The sequence below is a fragment of the Eucalyptus grandis genome, chromosome 6 (genome assembly GCF_016545825.1).
Source record: "Eucalyptus grandis isolate ANBG69807.140 chromosome 6, ASM1654582v1, whole genome shotgun sequence".
NCBI lineage: Eukaryota > Viridiplantae > Streptophyta > Magnoliopsida > Myrtales > Myrtaceae > Eucalyptus > Eucalyptus grandis.
Window position 1 is genome coordinate 18666239 of NC_052617.1, and position 17642 is coordinate 18683880.

At 41.9% G+C, this 17642-nt stretch overlaps 1 pseudogene; it reads left to right on the forward strand.

Annotated features, from left to right (window-relative positions):
- The first annotated feature begins 8215 nt into the window (after positions 1–8215).
- LOC120294353 lies at positions 8216–15703 on the forward strand (annotated as a pseudogene).
- Positions 15704–17642: the final 1939 nt, after the last annotated feature.

Sequence of the window (17642 nt, forward strand, 5' to 3'; positions counted from 1 at the left end):
TTACTTCGCAATTGTTTTGCATCCTTTATTCTCTAAATATCCTCACTTTAAATAAAAAGAAAAAGAAGAAGCTGAATTACGTCTTCTTGAAATACATCCAAAAATATTAGGCCCCAGATTGGCCACAAAGTCTTAACATCTCACTTACCTGCTTGGTAAGTGGCCTGCTGATAAGGAAATTGGATGGCATGTGTGACATCTTGATTTTTCACTCGACAAAATAACGAGCTCTCCATTTGACTATGCCATTTGCATCCTCACCGCGACATCACTGAGTTGCCATCGCTACCTTGTCGCAATAAACTTTGCTGATCCAAACATCCCAACCTCAAGAATTTTCAAAGCATTGGTCTTTAAAGAAATAGCCTTAAAAAAAATTTACCAAGACTCTTGAATTTTCTCTAAAGTACTTCACGTTTCAGCTGGTCAAGGGATAAGGATCCAGCTGACGTGAATTGAGGTAGCTTAGTCAACAAATTGATGCATGAGAAAGAGACAATGGCTGTGGAAGGGGCAGCATTGATTGGAAAAAAAAAAAGGGAAGAAAAGGGGCACGAGGGAACGATAGTTCCCTATCTACACGCCCTCTTCAGCTCCTCCAGCTTCTTTCCCCACTTCTATTTTAGCCGTGAATCAGAGAAGACAGCAAGCGCAAGCAGCGAAGACCGTCTTTCTCTCCGTTGCGGCTACTTGCGTCACCATCGTTGACCTCGTCTTTGTTCCGCCAAGCCGCCACCGCAAATCACGAGGACCCGAGACAAGTGGATATCCTCCATTCTATCATATATTGATCATTTGTCGTGTGATGAGAATAGTTTCGTAGAAACCCAAGAACGTTGTTGAGATTTTCGTTTAATCAAAGTTTCGACTACGTTGTTCGTTTAGTCGGAAGTTCCAACTACGTTACTTAGCTATATTGTCGAGTTCGAAATAGTCAAACTTGTAGTTAGGTCGTAGAGGCATGGGTAGTCGAGATTTGGCACGTGCGAAGGCAGAAACGGCAAAAACTTTGAAGGAAATTCATGACTGGGCTGAGGGTGGGTTCGGATCTAGCCCGACCTAGAAGTTTGCTAATTTTGTACCGACTTGTGGTGCAAATTTCATGGGGCATTCTCCACACAAGAGTTGTCCCTTTTGACTGTTCTACGACATAATTCAATTTCAGAATGTTTGGGTTTCATACGACAAAAAGTATATTTGAAAAACTTCAGGATTCAAAATCTGTTTTTGGGTCACTGGACCGACCTTTTATGCTTTTCATTTTCTACAGATTTCTCGGTCCAGAATTCTAAAATATGTTCTTCACAAAAGTTGTAGAGCACATCCCAAGCTACCACAAACTAAATTTTCATAATTTTTTGGTCTCAATAGGTTAGTGAAATATTTATTTTTCTACTCAATTTCGTCCTGGAGATTTTGACTGTTGTGAGCCCGGATTGCAAAAATTATTTAGAACTGTATGAACTGAAATGGATTTTGAGTTCTTCACAAAAGATATTCCTTTAGATCTTGTCCACCTCGTACTAAAGTTTCATAATTTTTGGAGATCGATTACCTAGACCTATCCATCGACTCTAGAGGCATATGAGACGCCTTATGAGGCTAGTTTAGGCCTGGAACGTGGGACCTTCCCCACGGTTCACTTAATATCTATATGGATGAGTTTGTATTAGTCTAAGGGATGAAAATGAATCATGATTCATTAGATGCATGCTTAATTCCCTGAATGGTAGTGACGTTAATGTGCTTTTAATTGAATTTATGAAATTGTTGCATCATGATGTGGAAGTGTGACTGAGAATACCGTCAATCCTTGGGACGACGATACCCTGGATTGTAGTAGGGATGCCTGGAGGGATAACTGGGTTCCTCAGATGCCTGGGGGTGTAACGCGGTTCCCCTGGATGCCTCGCGATGCCGGATGGGTGTGAGATGCCCTAGGGCAACGGGGGTTCCCGAAGATGATGGCAGCATGAACTTATATTGATTGTGACTTTGGTATTCCTGAATTGAACTATTGGTCATTTGTTAAGGAAAATTATTCTTTATATTGATCAACCATGTATTTTGAAAGGTTCTTAGGTAAGCTATTGTGTATGTATTTACGAAACTTCTTATCGAGAATTTCTTTGTCATACGTGACCGGTTTGTGTGGTATAGATTGATGGACTTTTACTTGCTGGGTTGTGACTCCTGGTTGTTGACTTTATCTTTTTGGATCATTAGAATATCGATTCTACCTGCCTCCCGATGATTCATTACGGGATGCCACGAACTTCACTTGGGAGGAGGGAACAAGGTTTTTTTTGGAGCTCGAAGGTTTTGAGAACATCGGGGGCCATTGTTAGACGACACTTGTACAGCTAGGTGGGGAGGGGTGGCCGACCTAGAGTATAGTATAGTCAGTCTAGCGTTGACCTTTTGTACTTCCCATGGCACCCCACTTGTCGTTTGATGTGCATGTATGAATAAATAAGAAATGAAGTTGCCTCATTTATAGAAAATCGTGTGTACCTTGGAATTTTCTATTGTCTCTTATGCTTTCGCATGCTTAAGAAAAATTAAAATGAAGAAGATATCGGCAATAGTAGTTTTACAATAGCTATGACGTGCTAGGGTCGTCACAGTGGCTATTTAGTTTCAAGTATGAATTTTAATTTTTACGCTCTACAAAGAGATAAAATAAAAGTCTGAGAGAGATAAGGGAATTAAAATAAGATAGACATTAAACAAAAACACATTCTAGTCACTTATGGTCAACCACGTATAGTCGCTGCTAGCCATCATCATGCAGTGATGATCTAAGGCCCATTTAAGAACATATTCTCAAAAGTCCTTTAGGCCTCTAAAATCCTTTGTATAAATGCTTAGCTGTTTGATGAAGATACTTGGAAGCCCACTTGAAAAATAAAATGTATTTCCAAAAGCTTTCAAGGGCCTTTCTCTCAAGGCTACTGGAAACCATTATGGGCATCCCAACATTTTTCAGATGTAGGGGCCCAAAATTAATGAAATTTTTAATTCCAATTTTACCTTTTTAATTTTTCATATTCCGTCATTACCCCTTAGTTTTGCACTGTTCATAGTCCCTTCCTGCAAGTTTGGAATTCATAGAGGTGACTCAAGGGAGCTGAATAAACGCTTGCTTAGGGTCACCTAGATTGCGTGACTTTTACATTCCGTCGTATAGGATCAAGTGACCTTGCAAACCTGTCACTTGACTCACATGATGTTGGAGTCTAGATTTGACTTACTTGAAGTCACGCAAACTCAGCAACTCATCACTTGGGGTTAAGTGACTCTAGTGTCATACTACCTAGGGTTGCTCAACCTCAGCAACCCATCACTTGGCTCGTGTGACACCGAAGTCTACATTTGATGCTTGACTTGTGCGATGTCAGAACCTAGATTTGATTGGCTTGAGATCACGCAACCTCGTCGTCACCTTTCCTCTAGGGTCTTGTAATCTCGGCAACCCATCCCCTGGGGTGCACGATATCAGATGCCCTCTTGTTTGGCTTGCCTGAGGCACGGGAGCTTGGTGACGGCTGTTCCTAAAGCTTCCAACTGTGCTTGAGTTGTTTGAGGAAGGTCACCGTTGCAATTTTCTTTATCTCTTAAACCAAGGTCCTCTATGCAAAGCACTATGTACATTTTGTCAAAATTCTTTGCATTTATGCAATTAGTGTTTAACAAACTTTATAGTTCTTTGCTTTACCAAAAAAAAAAATTTATAGTTCTTTGCAATTATGCAAAGGTTTTGGGCTAATGCTCTCCCAAACGCATCCGAAGAAGTGGCCTTACCACCATGAAGTTCTGTGATCTCTCTCTCTCTCTCTCTCTCTCTCTCTGATGTGGGCTTGCTTTGGTGGTCCATTATTCGTGTCCGAGATTTGCTGGTTGTGTTTTCTTGGGACAGTTTCGATGTAAGGCTCGATTGGTCGATCGAAAAGCCAAGTTTTGAGGAAGCCCCCGGGGACTCTCTTCCATGATAGAGGCGATCGGTTGGCGTAACGGGCCCAATATCATGCCCAGCCTACCCATTCCAGAAAGTTTATTTTACAAGCTAGCTGGATCGGGCAACCACGGGCTCGACGGAGCCCGCCCAAAAGTGCTCTTTGAGGCTTTTATTGGCCTCAAGGGGCGTGTGGGCCTTCGGACCCATGATCGGATTTAATCGTGATAATTAGATGTATTATAAGGGTAGGTGACATGGTAAATATAACGTATGGTTTTGATGTTTGATATGTGCACGTGATAGAGTTGTCTTTCGCGATATCGCGAGTTTGAGTTAAGTCGTATGACATCCCATTAGTCAGCTCTTGGCAATAACCTCTAAGTGATCATAAATTTAAGCTCACGAAGACAAGTATGTAAGAACGAAGCTCTCTAGAAATTTGGAATTTTAGACTTCAATTCTCTCTTATCTCTTCGGCATCATGACTTCCTTTAATACTTCTCAATATCCAAGCAGATCGTTTGACAGAGACTTTGAGGATTATTCACCAAATCAACTAGTTGGACTTGAATGATATGGAAGATTTGATTACTTTAAGAATGCAAAGAATAAAGTCTCCCTTTATTCTGTTATCCATACAATAGATTGGGTGTCCATAAGTTGAATTCTTCGTATGGAAAGTTCGTCTCATCTCAAAATGATTTTTGCATGTATTACGAATCTCCAATCAGGAAAGATTATTATGATATTCATTCCTCTTGCACAATTAATAAATATGGCAAGAAATCTATGCCCATTTCCTAGCCATTACACGAAGATTTAAGATCTTCTTAGAACGCTTGACGATAATCCTCAAACAATCATGCATTGTTCCCGATTATCAAGTTCAAGCTTGTAGAGAAATAGATCTCAATAAGAATCTAAATATGATGAATACGAGCTTATCAATTTATTCCAATAATATCACTTGGAAAAACTCATCATCAGAACCAAGAGTGAAGTAAGCAAAGTTTTCTTAATCTTCAAAATCAAGTAAGGAAATTTCTTCAACACAACAAAGCAAGGCTTTTTGCATCCAACATTATGGAATGTGCGAACTTTCATCCAACCTTCTTAACTAGGGCCTTCCCTTGGATCCTTGGTGTTCGGTTAAAAGGTAACCTCACCAAAAGAAGGGAGCTTGCGCTCCTACGAGGGCCTCTGCGGCCTGTCCATTTGATATATAGGGACAACAGGTTTCATAGATGCATTCCTTATTTTAACGTATGGATGCTCACACGCTTCGCATCCCTAGTTTCCCTGTATTTCTATCTTCCCTAAGAGGAGGTAATATATTCCGGACAAGTATCGAGATGAAGTCTTTTGAAAAAAATTGTTTAAGTCTAGTGTTCGAATGGAATATCTGGATTTCAGATTGCGGAAAAGTTGTCTCTCGGCACCACTCGCACACTGCGTCCAAGGCACGCGAGCCACATTGCCTCAGTCCCCTACCCACCAAGGGCGTCACAGGTTCAGAACCCCTCCGCCACCGAAGATACGCACACTGCCGTCGCAGGCAAGTTCAAACTCATGCCACTCCATTTGAAAAATAGGAGCCCCATACCACCAGGCCGCTCCCGCCGCCGCCACCCCCGCCGCCGAAGCCTCGATTCCAAAATGTCCCTAAATGCAATGTAATCGGATCTCGCTTTCTTCCCCAGAAAAAAAAAATCAATTTAGCTTGGTTTAGGTACCCCTTTGAACTTTTTTTTTTTTGGGGCAAAACACCTTTATAGTTCAAATCATACTTTTCCGAACCGCGCTCGATTTCAACCCATCGACTTTTTCATATTTGATGAATCTACAGGGTATGCAATATTCGCCCCCCCTTCTCCCGCAAATGCCATGTCAAGCATCCCAAGTATACGAATCCCGGGCTGCGCGCACTGAAGGATCATTCATAAGTGCGCCCTGCTGCGAAAAATCGACACAAATTCTCAGCCACATATCGAAACCATGCTTGCTCCAATTTGCGACGTTATTTCTTTAGTCTCCGTTTATTTTACAAAAAATGAGTGATTTGAAAAATATTTTCTTAAAAATGAACCTTATATCGTTTACAAAAATGAGTGAATGAATTTTTTTTTATTGTCGATGTATTATTTAAAAATAAATTATTGCCAACAATGGCAACATTTTTCATCAATTAATTATTTCAAGTAATACAGGTGATCATTTTTTAATAAATATTTTTCAAATTATTTACCTTTCGCTAAATAAATAGAGCTTTAGAAATCACCTTTCCTTCCCCTCTTTTATGAAGGGCATAGATAAACAAGAGTTCACTCGAAACCTCCCAATGATCTGCCTAGCATTTGTGCAACTTCTTCTTTTTCATTGTTGTTCTTCTTTATTGAGTTATCTCAACTTCGAAAGATGATATGATTTCGATACATGCCTATTTGATTTTGGAGTTTGGCATAATTTTATCTGTATATCATATTGGATCTTATGATCAGGACATTTCGCCCCTTTAAACACCATTTAATGTCGGATACTGAATCGACCCCTCGAAACCAGAATAATATCAGATAAAATTAGTGGACTCTTAGAAAGAAGGGGGAATTTGGTTCTCTCCCACTCGCAGACAACTTTGAGAATGTGTCTTAAAAGATTATTTTGAAGGCGGAATTAGTGCGCGAGCGCACACAAAAAAAAAAAAAAAAAAAATGCCGATGCCCGATTTGCCTAATGGTTTTCCTGGACCGTCAGACTATTCGGGGCCAGTTAAAAGGAGCCAAAAAAGAGTACGGGGGAGTTCTAGAAGAAGGGTTGACGTTGTCACAGAGTATGATCCAAAAGCTGAAGTTGTTGAAGCGTCGGGAGGTTACATGAGCTTTTGGTGGGGAAAATTGTTTCATCAGCTCTAAATTTAGTATACGGATGCTGATTTAATTTTAGAATTTTTAATTTTACTAATTTAGTCATGAATCTTTACGAGAAATACCAAAGTAATCATTATGGTCAATTTTCATCGAAAACTCCGATGGGATAGTGTGACAGGTAGAATAATTGGCGATGATTAGATCGTCACATCAGTGGTTTTTAGTGAAAATTGACTTGAAGGATTATATTGAAATTTCGCGTAAAAATTAAAACTAAATTGATAGAATTTAAAAATTTCAGACAGAATTGATATTTTCTTAATTAATTTAGGATTGATCGGATAATTTTTCCGTATTTGGTGTAAGCTTTCCCCGTAATAATTAGACAAGGGAAACGGGACGCCATAGATTTTATAGGTATTAAGTGAACTGTTGAAGTCTTTCTTTCTCGTATGTATGTATGTATGTATGTATGTATGTCAACGAAAGCCGATGGCAACAGACAGGAAAAGTGCGCTTTCTTGTATTTTCTTGTAAGGTCGTTTTTATTTTAGAGCGGCCACCAATTTGTTTTAATGTGCGTTCGGTCGTCACTTTTGGTCGCTCTCGACTATGCAAGAATTTTTGTACAATAATTGTCCGGCGCAACCTTTTCTGTATAACGTAACGAAATTCAGAATCACACCGATCTATAAAAAAGACATGCACGCTCGCAAAAAACTAACACCACGACAAGACAAGCGCCTTCCGTCTCCCGCTTCCCCCCGTTCACCCCTAAACCCCCCACGCCATGCCGGACAATGCGTCGGCCGTCGCCGATCGAGGCAACAAGCCCCACGTGGCGGTCCTAGCGAACTCGGGCGTCGGGCATGTCGTCCCCCTCCTCGAGTTCTCGAAACGCCTTGTGGTCGGCCACGGCTTCCGCGTCACCTTCCTCGTCGTCACCACCGTCGACCCGACCCCAGCTCAAGACCAGCTGCTAAATGCGGCGGGCCTCCCGCGCGACCTGCGCGTGCTCGGCCTCCCGGCCGTCGACGCCGCCTCCGTCGTCCCGGAAGACTCCCGCCTCCTCACCCGCATATGCCTCATCGTCGAAGCGAGCCTCAAGAGCCTCAGAGCCACGCTCATCGAGCTGAGCTACCCGAGGGCGCTAGTCGTGGACCTTTTCTGCACTCAAGCGTTGGACGTGGCCGGCGAGCTAGGCATCCCCGCCTACTCGTTCTGCACGATGTCGGCAAAGATGCTCGCGTTCTCGTTGTACCTGCCGACGCTGGATCGAGAGGTGACGGGTGAACTGGTGGACCTGCCGGGGCCGATCCGGGTCCCTGGATGCCCGCCGATCCGACCGGATGACCTGCTGGACCAGGTGAAGGACCGAAAAACGAGGAGTACCGGTGGTTCCTGTACCACGTCAGCCGGTTCCCAATGGCGGCCGGGATCTTCCTGAACACATGGGAGGGCCTTGAGTCGGGTTTGCTCCGGGTGCTGAGGGAGGAGTCCTTTTATAGGCAGGTGCCGGCCCAGCAGATCCACGCGATCGGGCCTCTCGTGCATGAGGACGGCGATGCGGAGGGGCTGCGCTCTACAGACATCGAGTGCTTCGCGTGGCTGGACAGGCAACCGGAAGAGTCGGTCGTGTTGGTATCGCTTGGGAGCGGCGGGACGCTGACGACGGAGCAGCAGGTGGAAATGGCCTGGGGTCTGGAGCTGAGCCAGCAGAGGTTCTTGTGGATCGTCCGGAAGCCCACGGATGCCTCCGCCTCGGGTAGGACCACGAAACTCCTTGAGAGCGTGCGTATGCTCTTGTTTTGGCTTACTCGACGGAAAATACTGATGCGATAAAATGAAAACAGAAGCGATTTTGTTGATGACTACCTACGATACATGTCCATCTTGATTTCACCATAAAAGAAACCTGGAATACGTGCCCGCGCGTGCGTGTGGTGTGCAAACAATTATACGAGTGTCTTAGAAGCGTGCAGTAGAGACTTTACAGTAGAATTTTCGAACTCTCTCCATATGTTTCTGGTATTATCCAATGGACTTATACGCTAGCATTTTCGTCTCAGCTGCGTTTTTCAATGTTGGGAGGGACGAGGAAAACGATCCGACCAAGTATCTACCGCAAGGTTTCCAGGAGAAGACTCGAGAGGTAGGCATGGTGGTGTCCTCTTGGGCTGCCCAGGTGGCCATACTGAGCCACCCCTCCATCGGAGCATTCCTATCGCACTGCGGCTGGAACTCATCCGTCGAGAGCTTGGCCAAAGGTGTGCCGATAATAGCTTGCCGCTCTACGCGGAGCAGAGGACGAACGCAGCGATGCTGGTAGAAGACATCGGGGTGGCCATTAGGCCGTCGGTCGAGGAGGGGAGGAAGGTGGTGGGGAGGAAGGAGATCGAGAGGGTGGTGAGGGCCGTGGTGAGCGGTGAAGAAGGGAAGAGAATGAGACGTAGGGCTCGAGAGATTAGAGATAGCTCGATCGAGAGCTTGAACCAGGGAGCGGGTCGTCTCATGCATCGCTCGCTGTCGTGTGTGAAGATTGGAAGACGAAGTCCAGGGGATGCGAGGAAGAGCTCAGTGCGGATCCTGCTTCGTAGGTCGCGATTGTGTTCTTTCATGAGGATATACAGCCAGAAATGGAGCTCATAACTTTGGATGTCAAGCCTTCAGCGATAAAATCGTTCGTTCGTGTGTTTTTTTTTTTTTTTGGTAATCCAGGGAACCCCGTCAGCCGTTCGTCACCTTACGGCGATGTACATAGCTGCCAAGTAAACCCTGGAGTGATCTTTACGGGGAGGACCCACCACCCCGATATCACGCTTAAGACGCCGATGCTTCCACTGGGTTTGACCCTTGCACCTTTCCCCCAAGGTTCAAGGTCTTATCCAACTTCGCCACCAAGGCCGGTGGTACGTGTGTTTGGGCTCTTAAATAATGAAAAAGCTTATTTTCTCTTTTTCTCTTTAAATTTCTGTTCAACATTAGAGATTCCAGAATAGTAAGGTAGCACCTTATCTTGATAGTATGCTTTACATTCGTCTTCATGAGGATCTTGTACATCAAAAAGTTAGACCAGAAATCTTTATATTTGGAATAAGGATTTAGCTTGATGCAAGGAGTTGGTCCCTACAAGGTAAGGCCTAAAAAAGGCACTGCAAGGGAAATAGCTGCATTTGCTAAGCCCCTTTCCATTAAGAAAAGGGAAAAACAAAAGTCGTCTCCACGCCGATTACTTCGCAAAACAATTACTTCGCAATTGTTTTGCATCCTTTATTCTCTAAATATCCTCACTTTAAATAAAAAGAAAAAGAAGAAGCTGAATTACGTCTTCTTGAAATACATCCAAAAATATTAGGCCCCAGATTGGCCACAAAGTCTTAACATCTCACTTACCTGCTTGGTAAGTGGCCTGCTGATAAGGAAATTGGATGGCATGTGTGTGACATCTTGATTTTTCACTCGACAAAATAACGAGCTCTCCATTTGACTATGCCATTTGCATCCTCACCGCGACATCACTGAGTTGCCATCGCTACCTTGTCGCAATAAACTTTGCTGATCCAAACATCCCAACCTCAAGAATTTTCAAAGCATTGGTCTTTAAAGAAATAGCCTTAAAAAAAATTTACCAAGACTCTTGAATTTTCTCTAAAGTACTTCACGTTTCAGCTGGTCAAGGGATAAGGATCCAGCTGACGTGAATTGAGGTAGCTTAGTCAACAAATTGATGCATGAGAAAGAGACAATGGCTGTGGAAGGGGCAGCATTGATTGGAAAAAAAAAAAAGGGAAGAAAAGGGGGGCACGAGGGAACGATAGTTCCCTATCTACACGCCCTCTTCAGCTCCTCCAGCTTCTTTCCCCACTTCTATTTTAGCCGTGAATCAGAGAAGACAGCAAGCGCAAGCAGCGAAGACCGTCTTTCTCTCCGTTGCGGCTACTTGCGTCACCATCGTTGACCTCGTCTTTGTTCCGCCAAGCCGCCACCGCAAATCACGAGGACCCGAGACAAGTGGATATCCTCCATTCTATCATATATTGATCATTTGTCGTGTGATGAGAATAGTTTCGTAGAAACCCAAGAACGTTGTTGAGATTTTCGTTTAATCAAAGTTTCGACTACGTTGTTCGTTTAGTCGGAAGTTCCAACTACGTTACTTAGCTATATTGTCGAGTTCGAAATAGTCAAACTTGTAGTTAGGTCGTAGAGGCATGGGTAGTCGAGATTTGGCACGTGCGAAGGCAGAAACGGCAAAAACTTTGAAGGAAATTCATGACTGGGCTGAGGGTGGGTTCGGATCTAGCCCGACCTAGAAGTTTGCTAATTTTGTACCGACTTATGTGGTGCAAATTTCATGGGGCATTCTCCACACAAGAGTTGTCCCTTTTTGACTGTTCTACGACATAATTCAATTTCAGAATGTTTGGGTTTCATACGACAAAAAGTATATTTGAAAAACTTCAGGATTCAAAATCTGTTTTTGGGTCACTGGACCGACCTTTTTATGCTTTTCATTTTCTACAGATTTCTCGGTCCAGAATTCTAAAATATGTTCTTCACAAAAGTTGTAGAGCACATCCCAAGCTACCACAAACTAAATTTTCATAATTTTTTGGTCTCAATAGGTTAGTGAAATATTTATTTTTCTACTCAATTTCGTCCTGGAGATTTTGACTGTTGTGAGCCCGGATTGCAAAAATTATTTAGAACTGTATGAACTGAAATGGATTTTGAGTTCTTCACAAAAGATATTCCTTTAGATCTTGTCCACCTCGTACTAAAGTTTCATAATTTTTGGAGATCGATTACCTAGACCTATCCATCGACTCTAGAGGTGTGCGAGATGCCTCATGAGCCTAGTTTAGGCCTAGAATGTGAGACCTTCCCCACGATTCACTTAATACCTATATGGATGAGTTTGTATTAGTCTAAGGAATGAAAACAAATGATGATTCATTAGATGCATGCTTGACTCCCTGAATGGTAGTGGTGCTAATGTACTTTTAATGAAATTGTGAAATTGCTGCATCATGGTGTGAATGTGTGATTGATAATGCCATCGGTCCTTGGAACAACGATGCCCTGAGTTGTAGTAGGGATGCCTGGAGAGATAATTGGGTTCCTCCAGATGCCTGGGGGGTGTAACACGGTTCCCCCAGATGCCTCGCGATGCCGGATGGGTGTGAGATACCCAGGGGGTAACGGGGTTTCTCGGAAGATGATGATAACATGAAATTGTATTGATTGTGACTTTGGTATTCCTGAATTGAACTGTTGGTCATTTGTTAAGGAAAATTATTCTTTATATTGATCAACCATGTATTTTGAAAGGTTCTTAGGTAAGCTATTGTGTATGTATTTACGAAACTTCTTATCGAGAATTTCTTTGTCATACGTGACCGGTTTGTGTGGTATAGATTGATGGACTTTTTACTTGCTGGGTTGTGACTCACTGGTTGTTGACTTTATCTTTTTGGATCATTAGAATATCGATTCTACCTGCCTCCCCGATGATTCATTACGGGATGCCACTGAACTTCACTTGGGAGGAGGGAACAAGGTTTTTTTGGAGCTCAGAAGGTTTTGAGAACATCAGGGGCCATTGTTAGACGACACTTGTACAGCTAGGTGGGGAGGGGTGGCCGACCTAGAGTATAGTATAGTCAGTCTAGCGTTGACCTTTTGTACTTCCCCATGGCACCCCACTTGTCGTTTGATGTGCATGTATGAATAAATAAGAAATGAAGTTGCCTCATTTATAGAAAATCGTGTGTACCTTGGAATTTTCTATTGTCTCTTATCTTTCGCATGCTTAAGAAAAATTAAAATGAAGAAGATATCGGCAATAGTAGTTTTACAATAGCTATGACGTGCTAGGTCGTCACAGTGGCTATTTAGTTTCAAGTATGAATTTTAATTTTTACGCTCTACAAAGAGATAAAATAAAAGTCTGAGAGAGATAAGGGAATTAAAATAAGATAGACATTAAACAAAAACACATTCTAGTCACTTATGGTCAACCACGTATAGTCGCTGCTAGCCATCATCATGCAGTGATGATCTAAGGCCCATTTAAGAACATATTCTCAAAAGTCCTTTAGGCCTCTAAAATCCTTTGTATAAATGCTTAGCTGTTTGATGAAGATACTTGGAAGCCCACTTGAAAAATAAAATGTATTTCCAAAAGCTTTCAAGGGCCTTTCTCTCAAGGCTACTGGAAACCATTATGGGCATCCCAACATTTTTCAGATGTAGGGGCCCAAAATTAATGAAATTTTTAATTCCAATTTTACCTTTTTAATTTTTCATATTCCGTTTTTACCCCTTAGTTTTGCACTGTTCATAGTCCCTTCCTGCAAGTTTGGAATTCATAGAGGTGACTCAAGGGAGCTGAATAAACGCTTGCTTAGGGTCACCTAGATTGCGTGACTTTTACATTCCGTCGTATAGGATCAGGTGACCTTGCAAACCTGTCACTTGACTCACATGATGTTGGAGTCTAGATTTGACTTACTTGAAGTCACGAAAACTCAGCAACTCATCACTTGGGGTTAAGTGACTCTAGTGTCATACTACCGAGGGTTGCTCAACCTCAACAACCCATCACTTGGCTTGTGTGACACCGAAGTCTACATTTGATGCTTGACTTGTGCAATGTCAAACCTAGATTTGATTGGCTTGAGATCACGCAACCTCGTCGTCACCTTTCCTCTAGGGTCTTGTAATCTCGGCAACCCATCCCCTGGGGTGCACGATATCAGATGCCCTCTTGTTTGGCTTGCCTGAGGCACGGGAGCTTGGTGACGGCTGTTCCTAAAGCTTCCAACTGTGCTTGAGTTGTTTGAGGAAGGTCACCGTTGCAATTTTCTTTATCTCTTAAACCAAGGTCCTCTATGCAAAGCACTATGTACATTTTGTCAAAATTCTTTGCATTTATGCAATTAGTGTTTAACAAACTTTATAGTTCTTTGCTTTACCAAAAAAAAAAAAATTTATAGTTCTTTGCAATTATGCAAAGGTTTTGGGCTAATGCTCTCCCAAAGGCATCCGAAGAAGTGGCCTTACCACCATGAAGTTCAATGATCTGTTATATAAAAACTCTCTCTCTGATGTGGGCTTGCTTTTGGTCCATTATTCGTGTCCGAGATTTGCTGGTTGTGTTTTCTTGGGACAGTTTCGATGTAAGGCTCGATTGGTCGATCGAAAAGCCAAGTTTTGAGGAAGCCCCGGGGACTCTCTTCCATGATAGAGGCGATCGGTTGGCGGAACGGGCCCAATATCATGCCCAGCCTACCCATTACAGAAAGTTTATTTTACAAGCTAGCTGGATTGGGCAACCACAGGCTCGACGGGGCCCGCCCAAAAGTGCTCTTTGAGGCTTTTATTGGCCTCAAGGGGCGTGTGGGCCTTCGGACCCATGATCGGATTTAATCGTGATAATTGGATGTATTATAAGGGTAGGTGACATGGTAAATATAACGTATGGTTTTGATGTTTGATATGTGCACGTGATAGAGTTGTCTTTCGCGATATCGCGAGTTTGAGTTAAGTCGTATGACATCCCATTAGTCAGCTCTTGGCAATAACCTCTAAGTGATCATAAATTTAAGCTCACGAAGACAAGTATGTAAGAACGAAGCTCTCTAGAAATTTGGAATTTTTAGACTTCAATTCTCTCTTATCTCTTCGGCATCATGACTTCCTTTAATACTTCTCAATATCCAAGCAGATCGTTTGACAGAGACTTTGAGGATTATTCACCAAATCAACTAGTTGGACTTGAATGATATGGAAGATTTGATTACTTTAAGAATGCAAAGAATAAAGTCTCCCTTTATTCTGTTATCCATACAATAGATTGGGTGTCCATAAGTTGAATTCTTCATATGGAAAGTTCGTCTCATCTCAAAATGATTTTTGCATGTATTACGAATCTCCAATCAGGAAAGATTATTATGATATTCATTCCTCTTGCACAATTAATAAATATAAAAAGAAATCTATGCCCATTTCTAGCCATTACACGAAGATTTAAGATCTTCTTAGAACGCTTGACGATAATCCTCAAACAATCATGCATTGTTCCGATTATCAAGTTCAAGCTTGTAGAGAAATAGATCTCCAATAAGAATCTAAATATGATGAATATGAGCTTATCAATTTATTCCAATAATATCACTTGGAAAAACTCATCATCAGAACCAAGAGTGAAGTAAGCAATTTTTTTATTAATCTTCAAAATCAATTATGGAAATTTCTTCAACACAACAAAGCAAGGCTTTTTGCATCCAACATTATGGAATGTGCGGAACTTTCATCCAACCTTCTTAAGTAGGGCCTTCCCTTGGATCCTTGGTGTTCGGTTAAAAGGTAACCTCACCAAAAGAAGGAGCTTGCGCTCCTACGAGGGCCTCTGCGGCCTGTCCATTTGATATATAGGGACGACAGGTTTCATAGATGCGTTCCTTATTTTAACGTATGGATGCTCACACGCTTCGCATCCCTAGTTCCCCTGTATTTCTATCTTCCCTAAGAGGAGGTAATATACTCCGGACAAGTATCGAGATGAAGTCTTTTGAAAAAAATTGTTTAAGTCTAGTGTTGGAATGGAATATCTGGATTTCAGATTGCGGAAAAGTTGTCTCTCGGCACCACTCGCACACTGCGTCCAAGGCACGCGAGCCCCATTGCCTCAGGCCCCCTACCCACCAAGGGCGTCACAGGTTCAGAACCCCTCCGCCACCGAAGATACGCGCACTGCCGTCGCAGGCGAGTTCAAACTCGTGCCACTCCATTTGAAAAATTAGGAGCCCCATACCACCAGGCCGCTGCCGCCGCCGCCGCCGCCGCCGCCGAAGCCTCGATTCCAAAATGTCCCTAAATGCAATGTAATCGGATCTCGCTTTCTTCCCCAGAAAAAAAAAAAAAATCAATTTAGCTTGGTTTAGGTACCCCTTTGAACTTTTTTTTTTTTTTGGGGCCAAAACACCTTTATAGTTCAAATCATACTTTTCCGAACCGCGCTCGATTTCAACCCATCGACTTTTTTATATTTGATGAATCTACAGGGTATGCAATATTCGCCCCCCTCCTTCTCCCGCAAATGCCATGTCAAGCATTCCAAATATACGAATCCCGGGCTGCGCGCCCTGAAGGATCATTCATAAGTGCGCCCTGCTGTGAAAAATCGACACAAATTCTCAGCCACATATCGAAACCATGCTTGCTCCAATTTGCGACGTTATTTCTTTAGTCTCCGTTTATTTTACAAAAGATGAGTGATTTAAAAAATATTTTCTAAAAAATGAACCTTATATCGTTTACAAAAATGAATGAATGAATTTTTTTATTGTCGATGTATTATTTAAAAATAAATTATTGCCAACAATGGCAACATTTTTCATCAATTAATTATTTCAGGTAATACAAGTGATCATTTTTTAAAAATATTTTTCAAATTATTTATTTTTCGCTAAATAAATAGAGCTTTAGAAATCACATTTCCTTCCCCTCTTTTATGAAGGGCATAGATAAACAAGAGTTCGCTCGAAACCTCCCAATGATCTGCCTAGCATTTGTGCAACTTCTTCTTTTTCATTGTTGTTCTTCTTTATTGAGTTATCTCAACTTCGAAAGATGATATGATTTGAATACATGCCTATTTGATTTTGGAGTTTGGCATAATTTTATCTGTATATCATATTATCGGCGCCCCTTTAAACACCATTTAATGTCGGATCTTTGAATCGACCCTCAAAACCAGAATAATATCAGATAAAATTAGTGGACTCTAGAAAGAAGGGGAATTTGGTTCTCTCCCACCAGACAACTTTGAGAATGTGTCTTAAAAGATTATTTTGAAGGCGGAATTACCGCACGCACAAAAAAAAAAAAAAAAAAAAATGCCGATGCCCGATTTGCCTAATGGTTTTTCTGGACCGTCAGACTATTCGGGCCCAGTTAAAAGGAGCCAAAAAGAGTAGGGGGAGTTCTAGAAGAAGGGTTGACGTTGTCACAAAGTATGATCCAAAAGCTGAAGTTGTTGAAGCGTCGGGAGGTTACATGAGCTTTTGGTGGGGAAAATTGTTTCATCAGCTCTAAATTTAGTATACGGATGCTGATTTAATTTTAAATTTTTAATTTTGTTAATTTAGTCATGAATCTTTACAATAAATATCAAAGTAATCATTATGGTCAATTTTCATCGAAAACTCCGATGGGATAGTGTGACAGGTAGAATAATTGGCGATGATTAGATCGTCACATTAGTGGTTTTTAGTGAAAATTGACTTGAAAGATTATATTGAAATTTCGCGTAAAAATTAAAACTAAATTGATAAAATTTAAAAATTTAATACATAATTGATATTTTCTTAATTAATTTAGGATTGATCGGATAATTTTTCCGTATTTGGTGTAAGCTTTCCCCGTAATAATTAGACAAGGGAAACGGGACGCCATAGATTTTATAGGTATTAAGTGAACTGTTGAAGTCTTTCTTTCTCGTATGTATGTATGTATGTATGTATGTATGTCAACGAAAGCCGATGGCAACAGACAGGAAAAGTGCGCTTTCTTGTATTTTCTTGTAAGGTCGTTTTTATTTTAGAGCGGCCACCAATTTGTTTTAATGTGCGTTCGGTCGTCACTTTTGGTCGCTCTCGACTATGCAAGAATTTTTGTACAATAATTGTCCGGCGCAACCTTTTCTGTATAACGTAACGAAATTCAGAATCACACCGATCTATAAAAAGACATGCACGCTCGCAAAAAACTAACACCACGACAAGACAAGCGCCTTCCGTCTCCCGCTTCCCCCG